Genomic DNA, 25,127 nt, shown 5'->3' with positions numbered 1-25,127 from the left:
TGGACAGCAGATGGGAAGAGAAGGCGGGGAAGACCCAAAGAAACCTGGCGAAGGACCATGGAGAAAGAATTAAAGGAAGCAGTCCTGTCCTGGAATATACAGCCACCGCAAAAGCAGCTGATCGCAAAAAATGGAGATGTCTGGTGGATGCCCTATGTGCCTCAAGGCCCGAAGAAGATTAAACAGTAAGTTGCAATCAATTTCACATTATTATTTATCGCATTTCCAGAGCAGGAAGGTAACGGGTTCATTGGATCCTGTGAATCGTGGAGCGTCTTGACACTTAGATGGCTAGGATTACATTTTCTACCATTATCGTGATCTTCCGACAACTGTCTTTATCATCCCAATGTATAATAATAATAATAATAATAATAATAATAATAATAATAATAATAATAATAATAATAATAATAATAATAAAAATATATTATTATTGTCCCCCAAAAAAGTGGCAATTTGTCATTTGGTTACACATTTATAACAATACAATATTGACATAGACACACTCACACAGATGCACACTAGTAACATAGTAGTCATCGGAAAAACAAACAAACAAAAAACAAAACAAAAACAAAAACAACAAACAAACCGGCAACAACAACATCATCATCATCATCATCATCATCATCATCATCATCATCATCATCATCATCATCATCATCATCATCATCATCATCATCATCATCATCATCATCATCATCATCATCATCATCAACATCATCATCATCATCATCAACATCATCAACATCATCATCAACATCATCATCATCATCATCATCATCATCATCAACATCATCATCAACATCATCATCATCATCATCATCATCATCATCATCATCATCATCATCATCATCATCAACATCATCAACATCATCATCATCATCATCACCAATGTATCGAATAGATCATGATTATTGCCTATAAAAAAGAACAGTTAAAGTTACAAATGATTTAAGTAATTTAACAAAAATAATATATCAGATAAAAAAAATGATTTAAAAAATTGAGCTTTATATAGCGCAATATCAACTAAATGTGCTCAAAGCGCTTTACAAGGGGTCCCTGGTCAACAGCAACATTTAACATGTAGGACGGAACATAACGCCTGTTAGGCGATATTACAATTTTTCGGACAAAGACAGCGCTGTTAACGGCCAGGTACTCATTTTACACCTGAGTACGGTGAGAGAAAGTGAGTAAAGAGCCTTTTCCAATGACTCAACTATGCGCCGAGCGCGAGGCTCGAACCCAGGACCTTCCGGTCCGTAAGCGAGTGTCATACCACTAGACCAAATAGCCGCACATATAATACTATAATAAGAACCGTTTCGGGCTCGAGGAGCTTATGCAGCGAACAAGAAAAAGAATTAAAACTAGTATTTAACGTTACACCTTACGAGCAGGCACTGGTGTAAGATAAAAGATCTGATCAAGATCTATGTAGTCTAATGGTATGACACTCGCTTTCGAATAGGAAGGTCCTTGGTTCGAGCCTCGCTCGGCGCATAGTTGAGCCCTTGGAGAAGGCTCTTTACTCACTTTCTCTCACCGTACTCAGGTGTAAAATGAGTACCTGGCCGTTAACAGCTTGTCCTCTGTCCGAAAAAATTGTAACATCGCCTAACAGGCGTCATGTCCCGTCCTAAATGTTAAATGTTGCTGTTGGCCGGGACACCTTGTAAAGCGCTTTGAGCACATTTAGTGGATATTGCGCTATATACATCGGTGATGAATCTATAATGAAAGAAATGACACCTCCCGGCTACAAGATGGAATCGTTCCCAAGAAATGGACGATCAGGAGGGGGGATCGCCATCATATACAAACACGCTCTTTCGTCTAAAATACAAAACAGGCCAATTTCGTTCAAAAGTTTCGAGTGTGTCCAAACCACATTGACCTACCCTCAAATTTCATTTTTAATCACTTGTATCTACAGACCACCCCCAAGCAAAAAGAACAAACTGAGACAGAATGATTTTGCTGACGAATTTTCAGATTTTGTATCAAAAGACACATCAAATAAGCGAAAAATTTATATCGGCGATTTTAATATTCAGTTTGATGTTGATCAGAATAGTCTCGTTAAAATTATAAAAAATATGCTGAATGAACATGGCCTCACTCAGTTAGTGACCTCTCCAACTCAAAGATTGGGGCACATCTTGGACTGGTTCATCATTGACACACCCTCGCTTGTTGAATCAATTAAAAATATCAAAAAAGAAATTTCAGACCACAATCTGATTCTGGCAACTCTCAAATGCATCAAAGAGAAAGCAAAGAAAGTCAAGATAGTGTCTAGGGATACCAAAAAAATAGACATTAGTTCCTTCAAAAACAATCTGTCAGAGGAACTAGGAAGAATGGATATACCATCAGCACAGAAAACAGACGAGGTACTGCGCAACGTCATCGACAGGCATGCGCCAAAGACAACTAGAATAATAAATTCCAGGAAACCGTCTCCGTGGTTTAACCAGAGTGAAAAAACTGCCAAAAGGGAAAAAAGGAATGCAGAGGCATCGTGGAGAAAATCGGGCCTTGAGATTGACCGGCTGATATATATAGCAAAAAAGCATAAGTATAAAACCACCTGCAAAAGAGCAAAAAGAAACTATTATAACACAAAACTGTCATCAGTGAGGGACACTAAGGAATTTTTCTCTGTTTCAAAGGAACTTTTAGTGGAAGAAAAGGGCATGTGTCTACCCACTAATATCCCGGTAGAAAAGCAGCCGGATGCATTTTCAGATTTCTTTTCGGGAAAAATATCGAAAATTCGGAACAATTTGGACCTCGTGCAAAATGAAGATATAAATTTCCACCCTTTTTCGGGTTCACAGGGATTCTCTTGTTTTAAAGAAACAACTGAAGAAGAAATTTCTAAAATAATTTTTTCATCTTCCTCGAAGTCATGTGATTTAGATCCTTTACCAACTAATATTTTGAAATTATGTCTTCCTGAATTGTTACCTTGCATAACTTATATTATAAATCAGTCACTTATCTCAGGACAAGTCCCAGATATCTATAAACATGCAATTGTAAAGCCTCTCATAAAAAAGCAAAATCTCAATGTAAATGACCTTAGTAACTACCGTCCCGTCTCAAATCTGCCATTTCTTTCTAAAATCCTTGAAAAAGTTGTACTCAGACGTCTTTCACAACATCTCCATGAAAACAATCTATGGGAAAAATTTCAGTCAGCTTATCGTTCTTACAACAGCACAGAAACTGCTCTGTGCTGTGTTGCGAGTGATTTGCTTGATGTTTTAGATAAAGGTTCTGTTTCTCTTCTGACATTGTTAGACCTTTCGGCGGCGTTTGATACTATTGATCACGGTATTCTCATTAAACGACTTAATATAACCTTTGGCTTGTCTGGGACTGTCTTGCAGTGGTTTGAATCTTATTTAGATGGCAGAAAGCAACAGGTTATGATTTTAGATAAACTTTCTCGTCAACATACATTGTCTTTTGGTGTTCCTCAAGGCTCTGTTTTGGGTCCAATTCTTTTTGTTTTGTATACTTCTCCATTATCTAATGTCATCACTGGTCATGGGCTGCGCTATCATCTCTATGCAGATGATACGCAACTTTATGCTACTGATAAAACTAAAAATCTCGAAAATATTGTGAAACGTGTGGAAGAATGTGTGACGGATGTGAAAGAGTGGATGGATGCAAACAAGTTGAAAATGAATGAGTCAAAAACAGAAGTGATGATTGTGGGAAATAGAGGGCAGTTGAAGGTGAATGATGGTCTTGAGGTGTTGATTGGGGGTGAAAAGATCAAAGTTTCAAAGACTGTGAAAAATTTGGGTGTCTATTTTGATTCAGAAATGAAAATGTCAGCTCACATTTCTGCTCTCTGTAAATCTTTATACTTTCAATTGAAGAAAATCAGTTCGATCCGTCAGTATATTGCAATTGGAACATGTAAAACATTGGTTGTTTCCCTCGCTGCTTGTCAACTTGCCTCAGGCTTCTATTAAACAATTGCAACTACTGCAAAACAGTGCAGCAAGATTAGTTTTTGGCAAAAAAAAATTTGATCATGCAACCCCTTTGTTGGCCTCTCTCCACTGGTTGCCCATTGAAAAGCGCACATATTACAAAGCAGCGTGTCTTGTTTATAAGTGTTTGGCTGGTATAGCACCGGCATATCTCACAGATCACGTGGTCATGTGTAAATTTGAAAATTACACTTTAAGATCATGTAATGACCAAACGAAAATTTCGGAAAAAAGATCAAGAACAAAATTTGGTGATAGATCGTTTGCTTGTTTCGGCCCCAAGATTTGGAATGAACTACCACGTGGTCTGAGGGAGTGCAAGTCTTTACCTACTTTTAAAAAGAATCTCAAGACACATTTTTACTGTATTTGTTTTTCTTGACTCTATATGAATCCTTGATTTGGCTATAAATTGTTATTGTTGTTATTATTTTATTTTTTTATTTTTTCACTTAAAATTGATATTTATATTGTAAAGTGCCCAGAGCTTGTGTTTTACACGAGAATGAGCGCTATATAAATGTGTATTATTATTATTATTATTATTATTATTATTATTATTATTATTATTATTATTATTACAAAAAGCTCAAAAAAAGCTCAACAAAATGTGTATAGAGCACTGCCAGACATAGAAGAGAGAAAAATACAACAAAAAAATCCATCACAAAACATGAGCCTACCTCGGATGGGGATTCTGAAACAAAGTTGTACAAAATAGTACCAGACAAAGCAGAGAGAGAGAGAGAGAGAGAGAGAGAGAGAGAGAGAGAGAGAGAGAGAGAGAAAAGAGAGAGAGATGGGAGAGAGAGAGAGAGATAGACAGAGATGAGAGAGGGAGAGAGAGATAGACAGAGATGGGAGAGGGAGAGAGAGAGAGAGAGAGAGAGAGAGAGAGAGAGAGAGCGGAAGAGAGAGAAATAGATAAATATTTAATGTCCTGATGATGGGCAAAGAGGCCTAAAACATCGCTGTATATGACTGATCAACAAGATAACGTAGTAAATACTAAATAAACAGGTAGATATATATATATATATATATATATATATATATATATATATATATGTAGAATAGATAGACAGTCAGATATATAAATAGATAGATAGATAGACAATCAGATATATAAAGAGATAGATATTGAATCGTGTTGGATACAAATATGGTACGAATAGTGCTCGACATGTAGCAACGAACCAAACTCATGTAACACACAGTCCTGACGATGGCTGAAAGGCCTGAAGCATCGATGTAAACTGACTCCAACATCGTGTGAATATTACAATAATAAATAGATAGATAGATAGATATAGATGGATGGAAAGTCATATTGATAGGTAAATAGTGATAAATAGATATATCAATATATGACATTTAAGTTAAACCTGCAAGTAAAAATGAGATATGAATAGTTAAGCAATAACCCATCAATGACAACATACTTGTTCAAATGACCCCACAATGACAACATACTTGTTCAAATGACCCCACAATGACAACATACTTGTTCAAATGACCCCACAATGACAACATACTTGTTCAAATGACCCCACAATGACAACATACTTGTTCAAATGACCCCACAATGACAACATACTTGTTCAAATGACCCCACAATGACAACATACTTGTTCAAATGACCCCACAATGACAACATACTTGTTCAAATGACCCCACAATGACACGTAATTTCCACAAGAGAAAAAGCTGCTTCTCCCGCGTGTAAAATATGGAAACTAATGATCCATGTACAGGTGGGCGTTTCGCGGTGGCCCCGAGCCCGGTTCTTCGAGGTCATCCATAGATTAATTGGCAATGCGTTACAACAAGCCCGTTCCAGACTGATTGCTTCATTGCGCAAATAATTGTGGACGATTAATCAATCGGATTTAACGGATAAACCGACGCGTGTAGGAATATACAATAAAATAGTCCATTTGTCATACTCTGATTAAAGACATTTATTTCACCGTGGACTAAAAAGTTACACTTTAATTCTCTCCTTACCAGCTGTTTTCCAGAATTTTCCCTGAAACATCACACGAGCCGTTACAAAAATAGATTCTTCACTTCTTTACTCAACCAGAAAAGCAACAAGTACATTCTATGTATAATATTGTTCAACTAAATAAGCTCTAAAACACAATGTCAAATTTTTATAGCTATAGCGAAAACTTTTCTTTAAATTCTGTGGTATACAAAAGAAATTAGAATGGTAAATTGTTGATTTTTATCGCAACGAATGTGACGATTTTTTATGGGTTGTAAGGAGAGGGTTAAATATCGATTGATTGCATTGAACCTAAACCAACGTGCACAAACTTGCAGGTCTGATAACAGATAAAAAAATGATGGAGTTAATTTAACATTGTTTTTATAGGCAATGCTACATTCCATGAGTATTTCCTTGACAGCAATAAGAACATAACAATTTGGGTGATCTGACCTAAAATGATGTACACGTTTCCCTAAACTTATCAAAAGTTAAAAACTTGTCACTCCTTTGAATTCTCATGTTTGAACTTTGTTGACAAGTTGAGAGTCATTTTAATTCACAATCTCTATTCGAAAAAACCATACCCCATCCCCCGTTAAGTCAAGATGTTTTTCTGACCTCCCTGCACCCAGCAATGGTTGGCTACCTGGGTCTTTAGATCTGGCAAAAATTACTTTATTACAAACTAGCGTCCTATCTAATCGGTAGCAAGCAATTACTATTGTCCGTTTCACAGTGTAAAAACAGGGATATACTCCGGCTCCATGGGCCTAACGGCTCTGAAGGACTATTATTTTTTTTTGTTTGAAATAAAAGTTATATGCCAAAAAATATATAACAAATCGTTTTGTCAGGTTAAAGCATCGCTGCCAATAGGCTTCAACAGTCTGATGTCACGTCCGCCCAGCAACCAGCAGCTTGGTTCTAAACAAAGACAATCAGTAGGTACTTTTTATTCTTCATGCTGGCTAGAACTTTTTCACATGTCATGTGATCAGAATGCATAAAAGTCAAAACATGATCAGATTTATATTTTTTTTCTACTCTGGTTACACTTTTATGTTCGTCGGAGAAGTATTTCATAAGGTCGTCCGTCATTGTTCCTATAGTTTAGAACCAGTTACTAAGTTACTATACGTCATTACGAGGGAAGTGACGTCACGACTGTTGAAGCGTATTGGTATTCAAATGGAGACGAGTAGTCCGCCTTAACAGGGGCTTTTAGTCCGAAACAAATGAAGCATAAAGTAAGAAGAATTACACGTCCGTTTTCAAAAAGTTTGATAAGTAAATAGATCCATGATCCATGATCGAATAACTGTAATACTCTTCAACAGTCGTAACGTCACTTCCTTCGCAGGGTAACTTAGTAACACTGGCTCTAAACTATCGGAACAATGGCGGACGCCGTATGAAATATTTCTTCGGCGAGCTTAAACGCGTATCAAGAGGAAAAAAACCCGATCAATTTGATCATGTTTTGACTTTTACACATTCTGATCACAAGGCATATGAAAAGGGAATGAAAAGTTCTAGCCAGCATGAAGAATAAAAAGAAATGATTTTCTTTGTTTAGAACCAAGATGGCCGCCGTTGCCGGGCGGCGTGACATCAGACTACTGAATCCAATTAGAGAGGACACCACCACTATTTATTGTTGTAAATGATTTGAACTCACAATGGACAGATCAGTTCGATGTTTTTTCTTTTCCTTTTCCGTGACATTTAATTATCCCATTTTCTGCAACGTTAAATGTAAATGGCTGTCGTATACATACTTATTTGCAGGTCTAGTAACCCATATTGCTATAGGCTTATTGCTGTAATGGAAATACTCTCAACCCATCGCAAAATAGGTACCTATATTCCATTACAACAAAGTTCAATCAAGCACATTATTACGTTAGGTTTTAATACATGGACGTTGGACAGTAGCAATTGCTTGCTACCATTTGAATAGGACGCTAGTTAAACACAAAGTGTTTACCTCCAGAACTAACAGACCCAGGTTCCTTATCACTGGTGGGTTGAAAGAAAAAAAAAAAGGGGGGGGGGGGGCGGAGGTCAGAAGGAATACTTGATTTCATCCAGGATCGATTGTGGTCCCTTTGCGTGTGAAGCGAGTGCCCTACCTACTGTGCAATCGCACCCCCCACACACACCCACACACACCCACACCCACACACACACCCACACACACCCACACACACCCACAGAGGAGACAGAAGGCTTTTATCATATCGTGGAATTAGTCGACTCACATTAGCATTGTATCTCTAATCTAGTGGAAGACAGAAAGTATATTGTCATTGTATATTGTGCGTGCGGCTATGTGATCTAGTGGTATGACACTCGCTTTCGGATAGGAAGGTCCTGGGTTCGAGCCTTGCTCGGCGCATAGTTGAGTCCTTGGAAAAGACTCTTTACTCACATTCTCTCGCCGTACTCAGGTGTAAAATGAGTACCTGGTCGTTAACAGTGTGGTCTTTGTCCGAAAAATTGTAATATCGCCTCACAGGCGGCATGTCCCGTCCTACATGTTAAATGTTGCTGTTGGCCAGGGACCTCTTGTAAAGCGCTTTGAGCACATTTAGTAGATATTGCGCTATATATATATATATATATATATATATATATATATATATATATATATATATATATATATATTATATAAAAGCTCAATATTACAAAGACACCAAATAACATATTCCTGTACAGATTTATTTTCGACAACAATTTGTTTCAATCTTTGAATTAAAAAGGCCTTCACCTTTTAAAACTTGTTAAACCTGAGACTTTTTTTTTTTGAAAAATTCTTCGAAAGCTGAGCATTATCTTAATTTATCGATTTTTGGAGCAAATATTTGCGGTCGAAATAAATATGACTGTTTTTTTTGTCCGAGTCTGGCTGGGCACTTGGTCGGGCAGGACAGCTTGAGCATGGCTGTTAGTTATGCAAGTCATGGAAGACGGTCAACGGAGAAGTGGAAGCCACCCCCACCCCCCCTCACAAAATGACCAGACAATATAAAGGAATGGGTATATGTTACACATTGTCTCAAAACGGTATTATGTCGGGATGGACCACGTGGTTAAAAGTCAAATAAAGTTAAAATGCTAAAAAAAAAACAAAAAAAAAAAACACACACACACAAAAACAACACATGAAATCTTAGTTTTTAACACTCTACTATGACTTGAAAAACTTGAGATCTAACATAGAGCAATATCCACTAAACGTGCTCAACGTGCTTTACAAGGGGTCCCAAGCCAACAGCATCACTTAATATGTAGGACGAGACTCGACAGGCACAGGCACGAGGCAAACCAACCAAGGAAATCTTGGATAGGAAATGTTTAGGAAACAACTGGCGAAAAGATAATCGACTACTCGGTAATGGCCCTTGAGCGTGAAGAATGTCTTTCCATGACATCCAACCTCTGAATGGAGAATTCCGGGAATGTAAGGTAACCCATAATAATTATAATTATGATAAAAAGTTCAGGAATTTCTCATTTAGTCCAGTAATCCCAAATGTCGTGTTTATGACCATTTTACTGTTTACTTTAACCATATCCTTACCTGCCATTTTCCAGATTTTCCCCAAAATATCACGCCCAACCTATACAAAAATAGATTTATTTCACTCAAACAACAAAAGCTGTTAGTTCTTGCTACCTATAATATTTTTTTTCTGCTAAGCCAGCTCTTCAACACAGTGTTAATATACTTTAACTATAGCAAATATTTTTGTTCAAATATTATGATGTACAAAAGAAATTAGAATGAGAAAAATGTTGGCTGCATCGTAACAAATGTGACGATTTTTCTATGGGTTGTAAGGAGAGGGTTAAAGTCACTTTTTTGGCGTCGGTATCAACCCGACATAATACCATTTAGGCACGGTTGGAGACATTTAGCTTTGAATTTCATTTTCTTATCTACTTTGATTCATACATTATACCACAAAGACACGGTGAATATCACAATTCTTATCGAAGTAGGAGTAAGTTTGTCAGATATAAACAAATACAAAACAAATATACAGTTTAAAGACGGGAAGATATCAGTAACGTTCCTATATCAAAACAGATCAATCATCCCACTGTCGTATTTATTGTGATAAACCACGTTTGGCTAGAAATGTCGTACTTCAATAAATTTAAATATTGATCGATTAAAATTACTCTCTTCTTGTCAAAAAATTTTCAAACCTGGGCCGGTATTTGACAAGATGATCGTCATTTAAATCGATCGATATTTAGACGATATTTTTAAACTGAAATTTGTAAAACTTAAGGCAGCCCGGATATCGGTACTATGTAGAAATAGAATATTGGAATTATGAATAATAAGAAAAATTTTTATAATACGCACAAGAGTGTGATCCTTATAAAAAAGCAACACTTTACACGTAGGACGACACATGACACCAGGACTGTCAGGCAAAATTACAATTATTTTGGACAGATATAACGCTGCTAATGACCAAGTACTCATTTTATAGCTGAGTACGGTGAGAGAATGTAAATAAAGATAATCATTAGTAGGATTCAATCATAATCTATTTTTTTATTTATAACATTAGAAATAAATGAATAATTTAATTAATTGTAACAATTCTATTACTCGTATAATTCTCACACTTTCTGTTACAATCACATTATTATTACCGTCGTACTTAACCATCTTTAACCAGTTAAATTTCGTACTCCAGAAAGACGCGTGTTTAAAATTTGGCCAGAAAACTCGTCCTTCAAATATCAATCGATTTAAATGACCCTCATCTTGGAAAAAAATCTCAAATTTTCGTTGAGAGTTTTTGCCAAGATGAGGGTCATTTAAATCGATTGATATTTGAAGGACGAGTTTTCTGGCCAAATTTTTAAATTTGCGACTTTCTGGAGTATGGCAGTTAACTGGTTAACAATGAGGTGTACACGTGACCCACTGGAAGTGACTAACCGTCTCAAAACGATGTCTTGTCGGAATGAAACAGATAGAGAAAATTGAATTTATATTCAGAAAGTATCTAAATTAGAGAATCTCAAGTGTTCTAAGGTAAAGACAATGTAAATATTGCTGCTCGAAGCTCGAAGAAATAAATAACAATATGAAATTGAATGTAAGCATCAATTTAATATTCGAAAACAGATAAAATGGACGTTTCGAGTTTCCCCTTTATCAACAAAACAGGATGAATGTAATGAAACACTACAGACGAATGAGATAATGTGGTAGTGCCGTTGTTTCATCAACAACGCCACTAGCACGTGATCTCATTCGTCTGTAGTGTTTCATTCATCCTGTTTTGTTGATAAAGGGGAAACTCAGAACGTCCTTTTGATCTGTTTTCGTATATTCAATTGAAGCTTACATTCAATTTCACATTGTTATTTATTTAAGGTAAAGACACAATATCCACTATCTTCAATGAAGAAATCGTTTGAACTCCAATGTACAATCCAGGCTGAACACTCAGATCAATAATTCTACTCATGAGGTTCAACCCGACACAATCCCGTTTTCAGTCCGTGGCTTACAATTATACTTCCACATTTTCATTCATTATAATCATCTTATCTAAATCTAAGAAATAAGATTCAAAAACTTACTTTCTAAATCTTTTTTCTTTCTTTACGGAATATTTCTTATCCACTTATTTGGCAGCTTGTACGTAAATGACCCGGTCTAGACCAAGACTGTATGTCCAACGGAAAAAACCAATACTTGATTCAGAATGTTCCATGTACTAATGGACAAGAAATCATGAGGGTTATATATATATATATATATATTATATATATATATATATATATATATATATATATATATATATATATATATTTATTATCGTCGGTTACATAACATCAGAAAAAAGTATAGGCAAATCGGTTACAAACAAGTATGAGTGACCGAATATTATTACACCGTCAATTATTGTTGTTACAGCTCGGCACCAATTTGCCACAAGAGGCGTTTCTAAGGTCAGTGCCCCCTCTGTCGGGTTGGTGTAGTACATGACGTGGGCAGCTATATCATAATATAATATATCATTTATTTTGTAGTGGTCAAACCTCTGTCATATTACTGACTAAATTATCATGTCAAATCAGTAATAGGGCTTTAAAATGGACCGTGTTCCTTAAATGTCCTTAAAACATAAGTAACAATACATTGGACATTATACATTGTGTATTCTTTGAGATATAATATTAAAAAGGAATAAACAGATAAAAGCTTAGAAGAAAATATAAAAACCCCAACCCCCCCCCCCCCAATAAAAACCAACAACAAAAAACAAAAAAAAAACAAACAACAAACAAACAAACAAAAATACCCCCAAACAAAACCAAACCAAAAACAATATGTTTTGTCGTTGTACAAGAGACACGTCCATATCAATGATATCCTTTATGTCAATCCTGTCAATCGAATTCTACTAAATCACTGACCATCGTTACTGACCGATCACGTGGACCCAAGATCCAGATCCGATCTCTAATGGAACAACTCTCAGTACACCAAAACAAAACAACCAGGAATCAGGGTTGGGCAGGTATGACAAATGCCCTTGGGGAAATGATCAACATCTAATTAAGGTAGGGCAGTGCAGGGTTCTATAAAAACAGCTAATGACTAACGTCAACATTAGGGTCGTTTAAGTACTATTTGATAATCGCTACAGAAACCAGAATGAAAATAGTCCTGAAAATAGTGAATTTGGAAGGGAAGTTTGTTCTATAAAATACATTGATATATTGTTGTGTGTGGGAGAAAAATAAATCCGCCTTTCGCCTGGCATCATGACATGCCGTCACCAGGGGAATTCATACCATGGAGGAATACAGAGAGTCCATCAAACAGACGTCTGATGTCAACAGGGATCACTCTTGTTGCCCGAAGTGAGAACGTATGGGATATTAATCTTGCTCAAGGAAAAAAAAACCGGAAGTGCCTGAAGCGGGACTCAATTCCGGGACCTTCTGTGTCATAATACAACGCCTTAACCACTCGGCCACTTCATTACCCCCCCCCCCCTCCCCTTGCATGAAAATCCTATCGTTTTATAATCTCCTTACCAATTATCTACAGGAAAATCGTGACGCTTTTTACGATTATCAACTAAATTTCTTCTGTACAAAATTTTATGAAATTAATTTGTCATAGTTAAATGAACACGTTTTGTTGAAGAAAATTATATATCATGTATTTATTTATCTACTTTTGAGTTAGAGTTTAAAAAATCAATTTTTATGCTGGTAGAAAACGGCCTTTCTGGGAAAATCCAGAAAATGTTGGATAAAGTTAGAATTAAATCAAATAGGTGACCCGGAGTGTCAGTGTGGTTTTATGTTGGAATGCACTTGATAGACAAATTTGAGATGGGACAAAAAAATAAATCAAAATAAGGACGGTCGAGAGATTTGAAATTCTATTCGATTCCATTCAATTCAAATCAATTCAAAATTTATATATTGTCGGAACATGCAGCATATTAATTAGATAAATAGGAGTAGATAGTTATTAAAAATATAAGAGACAAAATAGATATTAGATCCTTATGATCTTTACCCGACATTTAAATTATTATACATTGGTGAACAATCAAAACATCAACACCACATAACATCTACTCATAAACTATTGCGCTATATAAATGCTAATATGAAAATAAATAGGGTATTTCCGCGGATTTACCACGCTCAGTGCGCTTTACGGTGTTTAATTTATTCTCACAGCAAGCCATATAGAAACATATTTTATACCATAATCTTCGAGCCGCCTGTTAGATGCCTTTTTGTACTTACACTCTTACAATATCCATCGCTGCTTATAGTCAGGTGCTCATTCAAATCTGAGTCGAACTTCTCTAAGCAATTATAAACGATATGCTGGTCTATAATCTCATTCTTTCATAGTCATTAGTTTTATTCTATAGATAGTATGCGCTTGGCTAAGAAGCTCATAACATTGCCATCCGGAAGTATAACGGACCAACACACAAAACTATGTGTACCCATGAACGTTTATAGTCAGGTTAATACAGTTCAGTGAGCATTACTCATAAACGCGGATGGCAAAAAACAATAACAAAGACCTGAGTGACGTCATCTTCGAACTATCTATAACAATCCTTCAGAGCCACCACGGCTCCTGAGCCGGTGTTAATTCCGGCTTATTTTCTTTTACCCTCTCCTTTCCACCTAAAGCAAAATTGATACATTTGTTACGACACAATATACATTTTTCTTATTCAGATTTATTTGGTACATCACACAATTTGAAGAATAATCTTTCTTTAATCAATAAGAACATAAAGTTGCTTTGCAGATAGCTTATTTCAGTTTAAAAAAATATTTTTTTTCTGCTGGGTAAGCCAAGCCTGGCTTTTTGGGAAACTTACTGAAAAGGATCGGAAGGAAAGAGTTGAACGAAAAATATTAATTTTTTCTTTCCATTTGGATAGGACGCTAGTTTCTTGCAAAGTACTTTCGGCTATCTACCAATAATTTCCAGTTGGACATTGTATGGGGGCCGGTTGGACATTGTATGGAGGCCGGTTGGACATTGTATGGGGGTCTGTTGGACATTGTATGGGGGCCGGTTGGACATTGTATGGGGGCCGGTTGGACATTGTATGGGGGCTGGTTGGACATTGTATGGGGGCCGGTTGGACATTGTATGGGGGCCGGTTGGACATTGTATGGGGGCCGGTTGGACATTGTATGGGGGCTGGTTGGACATTGTATGGGGGCTGGTTGGACATTGTATGGGGGCGGTTGGACATTGTATGGGGGCCGGTTGGACATTGTATGTGGGCTGGTTGGACATTGTATGGGGGCCGGTTGGACATTGTATGGGGGCCGGTTGGACATTGTATGGGGGCCGGTTGGACATTGTATGGTGGCCGGTTGGACATTGTATGGAGGCCGGTTGGACATTGTATGGGGGCCGGTTGGACATTGTATGGAGGCCGGTTGGACATTGTACGGGGGCCGGTTGGACATTGTATGGGGGCCGGTTGGACATTGTATGGGGGCCGGTTGGACATTGTATGGGGGCCGGTTGGATATTGTATGGGGGCCGGTGGATTGTATGGGTGCCGGTTGGACATTGTATGGGGGCAAGAAAATTATCTCGACTTCACCCGCGTTGATCTAGGTCCCTTTGCCTGTGAAGCGAATACTTTCTATCTGAATTTTTCCGGGACCTTCGTCACCCGCTTTGACCGGAGCCATCGTAAAGCGATAGATAGTATGCGCTTGGCTATGAAGTTCACAACATTGCCATCCGGAAGTATAACGGACCAACACTCAAACTCTGTGTAACCATGAACTTTTATAGTATTGTTAATACAGTTTAGTGAGAACAACTCACAAACGCGGATGGCAAAAACAATAACAAAGGCCTGAGTGACGTCATCTTCGAACTATCTATAGTCTGACACTGACCAAAAAATGACGTCAAAATGACAGTCTTTCGCCACAAAAGAAAACAAATCGTGAGTTGTATTTAATAGTTCAACCAATGGGACCACTTGTTTCCATGAGGTCTACTAACGACAACTCACTAGGCGGTGCAAAAACCCAAAAAATGACGTCAAACTGCCAGTCCTAGAGGGTTCTAGTTTCAGGCTATATTATGTTAACGATGGCTACGGTTTGACCGTAGCCATTGTTATGTTATAGCCTGACACTGAAACCCAAAAAGACTGGCATTTTGAAGTAATTATTTGGTTTTTGCACCGCCTAGTGAGTTGTCGTTAGTAGTGCTCAAGGAAACAAGTTATTTCATTGGTTGAACTATTAAATACAACTCAACATTTGTTTTCTTTTGTGGCCAAAGACTGGCATTTTGACGTCATTTTTGGCCAGTGTCAGGCTATTTTATGTTAACAATGGCCGGCGACGGTTTGACCCATCAGGCGGGCATTGACCGCGAGGGCAGTAAGACTTAATATGCACTTTACAAATGTTTGGAAAAATACAACAACGTTGAGACAACACAAGGTGCGAATGTAATGTTGACTTAGTTTTTGACCGGCCATTCTAACCCGCCAAAGGTGTGAGAAGTCGATTTATAGGTGTGTTACTTATTCAAGCGTGTTGTATCTAGAAGGCATAATAATTGGTATGCTTCAATGAACCAATGAGTTCATGTTTTACAAATAGGGTTTTATCATAATAGCCATGCCATGTTGACAAGATGCCATTGTTGGTCACGTGATCAATGATACGTAATTTGATCTTAATATAGATATTTCAAAATAGGTTTAATACAATGCTAGACAAAAAAAAAAGAATTACAAAAAACAAAAAACAAACACCCCCCACCCAAAAAACAAAACAACAAACAACCCCCCCCCAAAAAAAAAAAAAAAACAAACAAACAAAAAAACAAAAACAAAACAAAACAAGAAAAAAAAACAAAAAAAACAAAAACAAACAACACAACAACTAAATCAAACAAAACAGGACCAAGCCGACGTGTACTTATTTGCAGGTCTGGTAACCCAATTCATTATGGGCTCATTGTTGTAATGGAAGTCTTTTAGAAAATGACGCAAAATATTGTCCATTACAACAATGTTAAACTTGGTCCATAAGTGGGTTCGGATGTCAGACCTGCATATTTGTACAAGTCGGATCAAGCTGATGAGGAAGGTTGATAAACAATACTTCTTCTTGTTATACCACAATGTCTAATACCCCTAACTCTACCTTCAACGGTAACATCAATCCTAACACTAACCCCAATACTAACTGTAACTCTAACCTTAGCACTAACCTTATATTGTAATATATTATTCCCTTTATTCATACCCAAGGGGACATTTGTCTTTAGGGTCTATTCCAAGGGAAGACAGGAATAACCCAGGCGTCAGCCGCAGAGCAGCGCCGCAAAGTGAGCTAGGGCGAGGTGACTTGCTCAAGGCCACACAGCGCAGCGGCGGGTGATTGAACTCGGTACCTTTCAGGTAGGAAGCAAAGACCTTACCACTGATCCACGCTGCCCCTTAACTCTAACTCTAACCCTAAATATTTATTTTGTTCTTTAGGCTATAAATTTATACATTTTTTTCAATTTAAACCAACCAAACTCGATACAGTTTTGAGTCTTGCGCTTGAGCTTTTATATAGCGCGATATCCACTTAATGTGCTCAAAGCGCTTTACAAGGGGTTCCTGACCTACAGCAACATGTAACATTTAGAACGAGACATAACGCCTTTTGAAAAGTGAGTGGAGCAGGCACTTATGTTGATAACAAGAAGAGATGAAATGAGTAGGAAAGTGCCAGAAGACAATAGAGAATAAGCGATTTTACACTTTTTTTCAGACAGAGACAACGCTGTTAACGGCCAGGTACTCATTTTACACCTGAGCACGGTGAGAGAATGTGAGTAAAGAGCCTTTTCCAAGCACTCAACTCTGCGCCGAGCGAGGCTCTAACTCAGGACCTTCCGATCCGAAAGCAAGTGTCATACCACTAGACCACATAGCGCACGACGAGGGGGAACGATTGAGGCGTACAGTAACAGTCAAAGCAATGTGGGAGACCAGACAGAATTTTCATTCTGCCTTGACGAAAGATAGCAAAGAAAAAGCACGTAATTTGTCTTCGTGCAAATATTTACATTTCGTCGACGCTCGTAAAACATTATAATATCTACAATAAGTGCAGTGCGGCTATGTGGTCTTGTGGTATGATACTCGCTTTCGGATCGGAAGGTCCTGGGTTCGAGCCTCGCTTGGCGCATAGTTGAGTCCTTGGAAAAGGCTCTTACCTCACATTCTTTCACCGTACTATAAAAAATGAGTATAAAATGAGTACCTGGCCGTTAGTAGCGTTGTCTCTGTCCGATAAAAAAGGTAATATCGCCTAAAAGGCGTCATGTCCCGTCCTACTGTTAAGTTTTGCTGTTGGCCAGGGACCAATTGTAAAGCGCTTAGAGAACGCTTAATGGATATTGCTCTATATAAAAGCTCAATTATTATTATAAACAATAGAGGAAAACAATGAGGAAAATAAATGTAGATCTAACCCACATTTTCAAAGGTTTTCTATCTGAGTGATATTGTTGTTGAAAATTGAGTTTACAGAGAGAGAAAAAGAATGAAAATGTTGCTGCTTGAAGTTCGACGAATTGAATTAGAACAATGAGCGTGTAGGTAACGATTGTTATGTTACCAAGAGCTCTCACTTCCCGCTTTTGGTGAAGCCACGCATCTTTCGTCTTCTACTCGTATTTTCTTCATTGTATCAGTAAGCCTAGCGCGCATGATACACGCGGAGCACACCCACCTCGCTGTCTCGCCTGGCACGCGACAATAGCATTGCGGTTAAGAGAAGTGAGAGCTCTTGGTAACTACGTTACCCTACACACTCTTTGATTAGAATAGGAAATTAAATGTAAGCTTCAATTTAATAAACAAAAACATATCACGTGACGGATGTTTCACGAGCCTTATCCAAAATGTATCAGACACGAGCCACTGGTTGCTGTCCAGGCTGATTTATTTTGTTTTATATTGGCTATCTTTTTGTCTGGCACTGTTATATATGCCTACACAATTTTTTATTCGATCAGAATGTAAAGAGGTCTCGGCAACAACGATGATTAATGTTACAGTTGGACAGGTTTTAGCCACGCCCAAATTGTGGAAATATCATGTGCGAGAAAAAAATACCCCGGAAAAATTTAGGATCCTGTAAAAGCCAGACTATAAATGTGACCGTCCGTCTCAAAACGGTATTATGTCGGGATGATTCAGACCTCAGAAAGTGAATTTAGAGAAGTTTGATATTTGTGGCTATGAATTCAATTTCCCTAACCGAGTGCATCCCGACATAATACCGCTTTGACACGGCGGGTCACAAATGATAAAAGTCGTAACTTTCACCACAATCAACCCCAAATACTTAAATATGTGTATCTATACAATAAAAACAAAAATATATTGAACAATTTTAATATCACGAATGTTTTAATGAACATACTGTAAAAATGCCATAGTGAAGATTTTAGACGCAATTCTCAAAGTGCCATGTGACCTTTCCATCCCGCATTATGTTTTATGACTTGTCCTGAGCATTTCCTCAACGATCCAGTTGATTTTCTAACGTCTTGAATAGTGAGTCGATCCCAATGCATTTTTAATCGACTCTTTTACCTCTGTTTGTATGTGCCCTTATAAACCATCAATGGCCAAATGTTGTAAGTCTACTGGAATCAAAGTCAGGGTTCACTGGAGGCTATTCATTCTTGGAAATAAATCGAATAGGATTTCTGATTATGTAGCATTGTTAGAAGAAAACAAAAACAAAAACAAAAACCAAAAAACAACGTATTCCAGACTTTGTTCCGTTTTTTAAATATTTTTCAACCAGACACGGCACCTTCTTACAATAGCAACCCTGCAGTGCTAATTAATACAAGTTATACCAGTTTGGTTCGGCACAGTTTCTTAAACAATAAAGCATTTTATTAAACTTGGCAAGAAGTAGGGTTTTGTTCTTGTCGTTTGTAAATTTTTGAAAAAAAAAAACAACAACGATAAACCACCACAACCCCCCCCCCCCGCAACAAACTAACAAAACACAGCAAAACAAAACAAAACTCAGCATCACACATAAATTTCATATTCATGCAGCTTTGTGGTATGGCATTAGTCAGAGCCTCCGGACCGTTTATCTTGAAATCCTCACCGAAAACACACGAGACTTTTAAAACGTGTCAAGTGTAAGAAGTTTTGACAAGTTGCGAATCAATTTAATTAATTGATAATTAAAGCAAAACGTTTATGGCCAAAAGGAAAGAACAAAAACCCGCAGAGCATAGAAGCATTGTGTACAAAGCATGGTATGAGATTCCTAATCCGCTTTTCAAGCACCTAAACATGCATGAAGAATACCACAGCATTCAATGTAATAATTATATCCTTAAGGCTCTTAGCGCTAACGGACCCGACGTTTATTCCAGTCAATGTACCGTGACTTTTTCTTCTAACTGTATCGTGAAACGATCGGTAATAATTACTTGTTAGCTTTTAGATAGGATGTATCTTTCTCTTCAAATAACCCGGCGGCTGATTCTGTCAATCTTCATACCAAAAAAAAAAGAAAGAAAAAAAAAAGAAAAAGAGAGAGAATTCTAAAATTCTTTAAAACAGTAACTCTCTCCCTACCAGCTAGTTTCAGAATTTTACCCGAAACTTCACACTCACCCAACACAAAGGTATATTTTTCAAACAGAATAGTAACGGTGTATTCTATATTTTGTTCAGAAAAATGAGCTCTGCAACACAGTGTCCAGTTTTCATGGCTATAACTATAACAAAATGAAATCAGAATAAGAAAATTGTTGGTTACATCCTAACGAATGTGACGATTTTCATATGGGTGGTCAGGAGGGGGTTAACATATTTTTTAAATCTTGTACGTTTCCGATAGTCTGTGCTGTATATTATGGAACTAATTAGATAAAGGAATCAAAGACGCCCCCGAGCTTAGTCATTTTAGGAAACTTTTGTAAAAGTTCCTATTCAGGCAGGTTTTTGAGTTGTAGATAATTGTATTTATGTTTTGTGTCTTTGTATGTGTAGCGGTTTGGGGGAACTTTATGGATTCTTCGCGCCGTATAAATTAATTAAATAACAATGTAAAATTGAATGTAGGCTTCAAATTAATATACGAAAACACATATAAATGGACGTTTCGGGTTTCCCATTTATCAACAAAACAGGATAAATGAAACACTACAGACGAATGAGATAAAAATGCGGTAGTGGCGTTGTTAAGATGAATTCATCTTGAAGCTTACATTCAATTTCACATTGTTATTTATTTCTTAGAGCTTCGAGCAACAACATTTACATTATAAATTAATTATCAAATTGAATTACATTGTATCATATAGTTGAAAAGCTTGATAATGACCGGTAGGTTTCTCAATAAGTGGAAAACATTTTGGAAAAAAGAGTAAAGATAACTGTCAACTCCCGACCCTCGTAACACACCAACTTTAGAAAGACAAATGTCCAAAACGAAATTCTTGGAACGTGCATTTTACTTTGCGGCACCATCAATTTGGAATTTTCTCTCGGTCTTTACCAGAAGCGCTCACACTATTGAGTGCTTTCAAAATCAATCCTGGGAATCGAATTCACCGCGACGTTACACCGAGTCATGACCGTGGGTTGCAGTTTGAAGCATGGTACACAAAGGGTGTGGGTTTATAAGGTGACATTGTAAATCACATTAATGATAAAATAATAAAAATAAGGGAAAGTACAAAACTAAATTGTACATATTGGACTAATATACTAAAAAACAAAAATAACCAAAAAACAAACAACCCCCCCCCCCAAAAAAAAATAAATAAAACCACCCCTCCCAAATGATAAACAAAAAAGAAGAAAACAAACAAAAATCAAAACAAAACAAAACAAAAAACCATAAAAACAAGCAATCCCTTCCCCCAACCATCACCCCCCCCCCCAACAACAAAGCACATTTCCCCTCAAAAATAATAATAATCAATGACGGTTTCCAATACAAAGTTTTTAGATAGTACGTTTCATCCCATAAACCGAAACAAAAAAAGTCCCAAAAAACCCCAAACCAAACCAAAAAAACAAAAAAAAAAACAAACAAAATTAGCAAAAACGAACAAGCAAACAAACACAACATCAGAAACACAAACAGAACAGAAACAAACAGGCAACAAAAATCACACAAACAATCAAATAAAAAAAACAAAAGAGAACAATAAGAAAAAGATAACAATTCAATAAAACAAACAACGAACATCATTCAAGCAATTAAAAAATATAACAAATAAAAAAGAATGCATAAAACCCAATAAAAAACCAACAAAAATCACACAAACAAATTAAAAAAAAAAAACAGCAACAATGCAATTAAAGAACAACTTCTTGTTCAGAAAGTAATAAAATAAAAACAAACACGTTACCTCAAATCAATATTGGCCTTATAATGTATACACTCCTCCTTGTCGAATTGAGTCGTAAATCACAAAGTTGTATTGACGGTAATAAGTAAGTATCAAGTAGACCCAATGGCTGTTGTTGAATTAATCAATTGTGACTCCTGGTGTACTGGCACGATAAAACAGTGTTATGGATTTATGGATTTCATAATCGTCATTCGTCTACGGAATCCAGTGTCAAGTACCTCTCGTCGATTACACTCGATCAGGCTGCGATCAAGCCGATACGTATGTATAAACCTACCGCTTTTAAACGGTATCGGTATTAACGCACTATTTCTTTAATTGCGCAGCGTTACGAGATGAGACCAGGTTCTTGCGCGGGAAAGTGGTCAATGAGCAGTTTGGGAATTCTGCACTGCAAGGCAAGCTGTGTTTAGTATTTAGACAGATTACGATTCCCCCACCCCACCCCCCCCCCCCCAACCATGAAACGATTTTATGAAGTTGGACGGTCATCATGACTGTGGTATCTGAAATGGGATTCAATAGTCTGATGTCACATCCGCCCGGCAACAAGCAGATTGGTTCTAAGTAAATAAAATCGGTACTTTTTATTCTTCATTCTGGCTAGAACTTTTTCACATGTCATGTGATCAGAATGTATAAAAGTCAAAACATGATCAGATTTACAATGTTTTTCTCCTCTGGATACACTTTTATGCTCGTCGGAGAAGTATTTCATAAGGGCGCGTCCGCCATTGTTCCGATAGTTTAGAACCAGTTACTAAATTACGATGCGGCATTACGACGGAAGTGATGTCATGACTGTTGAAGCCTACTACTTCTTCACTTTTATTATTTCCTCCTATTATACTGCTATGGAATCTTATTATATGATTTGTTCACATTACAAATCCTTGAAAATTTTTTTAAAATGTTTTCCGCGGGTCAGAGCGCGGCTTTAGCCTGACACTGATCAACAAATGACGTCAAAAGACAAGTCTTTGGCCACAAAAGAAAACAAATCGTGTGTTCTATTCTGGAGTTGAACCAATGGGATTACTTGTTTCCTTGACCACTATTAAAGACAACTCACTAGGCGGTCCACAAACCTAAAAATGACGTCAAAATATGGGTCTTAGTGGGTTTTAGTATCAGGCTATACGTTAACGATGGCCACGGTCAGAGCCCTATCTCATCTCGTATTACTATTAGTGCTTAATTACAGTATCTAGTAAATATAATAAAATTACGATTAAACTTTATAAAATGGTTTAATGGCGAAATATATCAGATGTGATTTAGTTAGAGGTAACGTAATCTTATATGCAGGTCTGATAACCCAACCTGTTATGGGTCCATTGTTGTAATGGGCATACTTTCAAACCGACGTGAAATATTGTCCATTACAACAAATGTCAAATAACATAAGTAAGCGTCGGCCAAAGAGCATTTGCAGTGTTTGGTGACAGTAGCAGGTAACAGCTATAGGAAACTCATTTCCGTAGATTAACTTTTTACCCCACGCGTAAAAGAGTTCTACAACAACAGATTGATATAATATATGACTATTCCAATCAGAACTGGATTATAGAATCGGGAATCGGGTGTCAAGTACCTTTCGTCAAATCCACGCGATCCTGATACGATCATGCCGGGTGATCTTTCACAATACAAGTAAAAAAAAAACTGACCAGTCTTTTTACCATTTTGGCCAGGAAAATAATTATATTTTGACTTTAAAATGAAGGAAATTAAACCCTGATTTCTTGATTTATTTATAATATTATAATAAAGCGGTTTAATAAACTTCTTTAAAATCTTTTGATAAGCTGGAGGTATCTTATTTTAGATCGATCGATAACGATATAAGTTTTTTGGCCAAAAATGTAAATAAATAAATGTGCAGATTTTTTTTTTTTTTGGGTAAGCGGCTTATGGTGGATTAAAAGGTCTGTGACTCGAGAGGTCAATGGGCAAAACAGGGTGTTTGTGGTTTATGTCTATTATAGCAGGTGTCCGAGATAGACAATCCATTTCCGTAGACTAACTTTTTAACCTGCGCGTAAACACATCTTTAGGGCGAACCCACACAGGAGACTGACTCCGACGACCCGGCACTGCCGTCCTCTGCCGTCTTCCGGATAAAGACGTCGGGCACGGACAAATTACTAAGAATAAAGAGAAGAGCCACTAGACCTACCCATACCAAGCACCCGACGTCCTCTGTCTTTTATTTATTTTCGAGCTTGGTATGGGTAGGTCTAGCGGCTCTTCTCTTAATTCTTAGTATTTTGTCCGTGCCCGACGTCATTATCTGGAAGACGGCAGAGGACGGCAGTACCGGTCGTCGGAGTCCGTCTCCGGTGTGGTTAAGCCCGTAGCCTGCGCCTTTTCTATAGATAGAATGAAGATGATGTCACTCAAGCCTTTGTTATTGTATTTTGCCATCCGCGTTTGTGAGTGATTCTCACTAAACTGTATTAACCAGACTATAAAAGTTCATGGTTACACAGTTTTGTGTGTTGGTCCGTTATACTTCCGGATGGCAATGTTATGAGCTTCTTAGCCAAGCGCATACAATCTATAGTGCAATATTCACTTGATGTGCTCAAAAGCGCTTTACCAAGGGCCCCAAGCCTGCAGCAACACTTAACGTGTAGAGGGCAAGTCAGGACACATGTGAGGTACTGTTGCCTTTACCGACAGAGACAATGCTGTTAATGGACGTAGACTCACTTCAACACCAGAGTTCAGTGAGGAAATATGAGCAAGAAGGCTTTTCCAAAGACTCAAAATGTTTCGATGGGCGGTTATCTGGTCCTATGTTATAGCATTTGCCTTCGGAATGGCAGGTCCAGGGTTCGAGTCCCGCTTTTAGAATCGCAAATTTGAGTCCTTGGAATAGGCTCTTTACTCACATTATCTCATTGTAATCAGGAGTAAAATGAGTAACTAGTCGTTAACATTTTGTATTATCGCTTTACAGGTGTCATGGGAAAGCGTGGCTCTGCAGTACGGTCTTTGCTTCGAACCCAAAAGGTACCGAGTTCAATCACCCGTCGCGCTGTGTTGCCTTGAGCAAGTCACCTCGCCCTAGCACACTTTGCGGCGATGCACTGCGGCTGACGCATGGGTTTATTCATGT

At 37.5% G+C, this 25,127-nt stretch overlaps 1 protein-coding gene across 4 annotated transcripts in view; it reads right to left on the bottom strand.

Moving 5' to 3' along the window:
• LOC144971422 (uncharacterized) overlaps window positions 1–25,127 on the bottom strand; it is a 40,687-nt gene that overhangs the window by 12,809 nt on the left and 2,751 nt on the right. The window contains exon 1 of one of the 4 annotated variants that reach the window (XM_078912309.1): window positions 22,001–22,268. The exons of 2 other annotated variants lie outside the window; for them this stretch is intronic. The gene's annotated coding sequence lies outside the window, so the exon portion shown is untranslated. Of the gene's footprint in view, window positions 1–11,637; window positions 11,784–22,000; window positions 22,269–25,127 lie in introns of those variants that run through there. One more of the 4 variants, XM_078912318.1, reaches the window with a different exon arrangement.

Source organism: Berghia stephanieae, chromosome 1 (assembly GCF_034508935.2).
Source record: "Berghia stephanieae isolate SIO BIC M18660-M18661 chromosome 1, UCSD_Bste_1.3, whole genome shotgun sequence".
Taxonomy (NCBI): domain Eukaryota; kingdom Metazoa; phylum Mollusca; class Gastropoda; order Nudibranchia; family Aeolidiidae; genus Berghia; species Berghia stephanieae.
Note: the sequence above shows the minus strand (reverse complement) of the source record. Positions and strands in the feature narration are given on the sequence as shown.